Raw genomic sequence first — 4,691 nt, forward strand, 5'->3', positions numbered from 1 at the left:
GACGCGGCTCTTCGATCTCCGTTGTCGTTGACAGATTTCTGCAGCGGGCGACGGAAGAAGCCGCCGTGGACGATTATGCAGCTGCGACGAGGAGGAGGCATGCGGCACGCTGCTACGAGCAATGTGCGAGGCTTCGCGCGGCCGTCAATTACGATTAATTAGAGCGGAGACTGACAGCGGACGCAGCGACGGGCTACTTAATACTTTAACTTGTCGCCAACCCTCCGCGCGCGCGCGACTTCACTTCCTCCATCCGTCAACGTACATACGTCGTTTACGACGTGACCAAACTTCGTACACGCACGCCGCGGTCGTCGCGCGATCGCGAAATTATGCCATTCATACGCTTGCGCTGTAAAATTTGTCAATTAATCTTATACATATTTCCTTCAATGAATCCCGAAGGAACTTTTAACGTTTCTTCAACGATAGCAGTCTTACCAATTTAACAAAACTAATTAACATATATATTCTTTCGCAAATTAACGCAAATATATATGTTTCTATTTTGCAGTTTTCTCCTAAACCGTGAATATAATAAGGAGCATTGTGATATTCATATCACGCGTGAAGGGAGATTAAAATTTCTATACAAAAATATTTATACGTATAAATAGAGGCTCCGAAGAAACCCTGGGGCGACACAAGTCTTTTGAACGGCGACTATACGTTCCTGGAATGAATTATTTTGTTAAAGAATATAATCAAGATAGAATATTTCGTCGTTCGACTGTCGACTGGTTATCTCAAGTTGGGCCAGTATTTTAATTGCGTTCACGCCACAAAATGTAACGGCCAATATAGAACGGCCTCCCGTATTACCTATATCGGTCCCGCAAATGAGAAAAAGATTTAATGAAAGCCGATCGGCCCATCCTCTTCAAAATGAGTGTAAAATGATATAGCTCTCTTCGCCCCGCGAAAACAATTTGCGAATTGAATGCGCGAGATCGTTTGCTGAAACGACACGGTTCTTGACAATGCAACGCCCGGCGCGGCGCGCGCGCGACGAAACGGAGCTTCTACGTAATGATATGGTTTTCGGTTTCTGTATTGAAACACGATTCTCAGTAGGGCAGGTCACGCCGCGCGCGAGTGTCGTGTGCGTGTGCACACGCGTGCAATTCCTTGTAGGAGAACAACGTTCCTTGACTCCTGAATGAACCGTGCGTCACAGTTGCTGGCTTCGGTCTGCGGTCGCGCCTCTCGAGACAGGGAAAAAGTTATTTGTTCTACAAAAATCCTTCCAATCTAAAATCATCGTAAGGAATCGATTTTCTATCAGCAACAGAACAAGACTTGATAATTATGAAGAAAAGTGTTCGTCACGTTTTCATGTTGAATTAAAACAACCCAAGGTGACGTTAAATGACGTTTTAATAACGTCTTATTGACTTTAGAGACGTCTTTAAGAAGTTATTACAACGTCTTTTGACGTCACCTTGCTACTTGGGAAGCTCTTGTTCTTAAATTTACATCGTTATTTAAAAAAAAAAGATCAATTAACAGAAAGAAATCTTCTGAGAAAAATAGAGAAAGAAAAAATATTTTTATCTTGTTTTTTTTTACATCGGTACGATGAAAAATTAATAGGATATAAAAGATATTGTTATAATATTAATTAAAGATGTTACTATAATAATAATTGTGCCATATAATTGTCACGTTTATTACGATTCGCACATCGAATTAAATTTAAGATATTTTCAAAATTAAAATTGATTATCGTTTTATTCGTTCGAAGTAACGATTCAATCTTTCGCGCGGTACTACCAGCTCCTTACCGGCGCGCGTTCGTTTGTTCGTTTCTGCGAGAGCATCGCAGAGAGATACAATATAATAGCGACTGGTCCGCCAACGAAAGAGGTATAAGAGAGCGGGAGATGCAGATGGGCCGCCCCAGCCTCTTTTCCGCAGAGGCCCGCAATAAATTCAACGAGGGGGGCAGGGCCGGGTTCGATAAGCATCGAAGCATCGAAGCGTCCGTGGAAGTGCTAAGTAACTACCGATCGTATCGGAGATACGAGAGCCGCTTCGGCTGCGGGCCCTTTCGCGCATTATACCGCGCCGTATAACCGTGGAGATGGATGTATTTATTGTGTCCCGGGGGGAGTGCGCGAAACGATCGACAGGTCGAGTTCCGAAATCGGCAGGCGACAATGGTGGTGCGAACAGCGTAAACAGTCGCTATGAGCGTTGACGTTTATGAATCGAATTCCGACACCCCCGTGTGCGGCGTTGTATACAGATCGTATAGATAACGACGAGGGTGCTCCGTATTGTCGACCATAAGGCCAACTCACTTAACAACCCCGTAGAAAAAATGAGAGCATCGAGAAATACTCCTCAATATACTTCTTATTACTTTATCGACCTCAATTCGGACGCTGAATTTTTCGGAATAATACACGGAAAGAACGATTTTGTTGAAAGGTCTAAAAATTTTGCTAAAAATAAATTTGAAAATAATTTTTTATTAAATCATTAAAATAATTTGTTGGAATGTTAAAACTGATAAGCATTGCTATAAAACGTTTTGATATTCTAGCAGTCATTTTGAGTTTTGCGCAAAATTATTTTGATTATTGGACAAAAATTATTTTCAGATCTGGATTCAGCAAAAGTGTTCTTTCCGTGTATCTGTAACAGAATATTAAAAGCTCTTTCACCGTCTGTTTTTTTTAGAACATAAGAAATGTTTCACTCATGTTGCTTTAACTTGATCAACTTTTCAAAGAAATTATTATATATATTATTATACTATTGCGCAATAGTTATTGATATTTGTACAATAGATTTATTTTTTTTAGTTTTTAAGGAATACTTTTCGATTTAAAGTAGAGGTGTGCGAATATAGTTCGAATTCGAATCGAATCGAATCACAGTAGATTCGATTCGAGTTCGTTTTCGAATCTGTAAGATTCGAAATCGAACAGTTCGAGAATTTCGAATCAACAATAGTTCGATTTCGAATCAATTGCCTATTTTATTTGCTTCATTTACATCTCCCACCAATTATTCTTATCTAATATTTTTGATATTTACTTATAATATATTCATATAGATTAATAAAATATTTGAAAGCATTCTAACTATTCGTATATACACATATTATTAATTACATATTTTCTAGTTCAAAATGTCACATAAGATCATGATCCTTTGTAATGAGATGTCAATCGAAAACAGGTCTTTAGTTTGTCTAAATCATTGCGTAAAAAAAATCATAAATTTTGATATTTATTACGTTTAAATTAGCATGTAACGTTAATCTGGGAAAATTTGAGTCAGATTCGATTCGTATTCGAATTAAAGAGATTCGATTCGGTTCGACCATTCAAATGCTTGATCCGCACACCTCTAATTTAAAGCACGATAAAGATTGAGTAAAGGGCATAATGCACATGACGTATCATTTTTGATGTATCCTTGTTTAATATATACGACGAGGGTAAAACAACAAGGATAAACAACAAGGGTAAAATGATACATCATGCGCTTTACGGAATTCAGCAAAAGATTACAGTGTTGCGTATAATGAAATAACATTCTCCGGAAAAAAAGAGGGAAATGGGAGGGAGGATTTTGTTTAAATATTCTGTAATATTACATACGAATTAATTTCGCACAAATTACTTTAAATTAACAATAGAAAGAATTCAGAGTTTTTAGATTGGTTTTTAAGATTAGTTGTGCTGTCAATTCACATTTATTTAATCATAACATCATTTAATTTTAAACCCCGTTAATTTTATTAACAGTCAAAGCATTGCGGGATCCTCTTCCCCCATGTTTGTATGGTGTGTCGATTTTCACATTCTTATAAGATCCTATTAAACCCGTCCAACGGTTCCAACTGCGGCTTCGGCGTTTATCCCACAGGAGGATCGCAATTTGTCGTAATGACGTTACGTTTGCGTCACCGAGTTGCCTAATCCCATATAGATTCTACCCCATGGATTTAGCTGTCAATCCCCGAGAGCTGTCTACGGATGAAACTCTATTGGACGAATCGTCCGGCCAATCCCCGGGCACAAAAATCCGAGGTGTCATTGTACGGAAGGGGGAGACCCCGAGATGTTCGACATATGTTTGGTGGGCTGGCATTCATCCCGCTGCAAAGAGAATAAGAGGGTGGAACTGGTTCTCGAATCGGCTGCCGATCAAGCATCGCGAAACCGGTATATAATTCTTTCCTTTTAAATAATTTCGAACAATACAAAAGACGAACTTTTTATATATTATATGTATATATTATATCTATATTATATTGCATTTTTTAAATAAGAGAAAATTACATGTATCTAGCATTGAAATCTGAGCGCTCGAAAGAATTATATCCGATTTTAAATCCTGATCTTACGTGGCGTTTGACACGATCGAGGTTTCCTCTATGCGCAAGATCGATAATAGAGCTATTATTTATCGTCGACCTTCGCGATTGGATGGAGGTCCAATTATTCGCGAGATTCGGTTACGGGGAGCAGTGCCAGGGCGCCAAGTCAGGACCCGATGCGAGGGCGGGAAAGGGTGTAAGGTGACACCCCTCCGGAACAGGTCTGGCTTCCCGTCAAGAGCACGTCCGAGATAATCATATTCATAATTCGCGAGTTCGCAGAACCCGCGCCCGAATTGCACCGAGAGAGAAAGAGAGAGAGAGCTGTCTCTTATACACATCTCTGAGCGGGCTG

This window comes from Wasmannia auropunctata, unplaced genomic scaffold, assembly GCF_000956235.1.
Source record: "Wasmannia auropunctata unplaced genomic scaffold, wasmannia.A_1.0 LD335974.1, whole genome shotgun sequence".
NCBI lineage: Eukaryota > Metazoa > Arthropoda > Insecta > Hymenoptera > Formicidae > Wasmannia > Wasmannia auropunctata.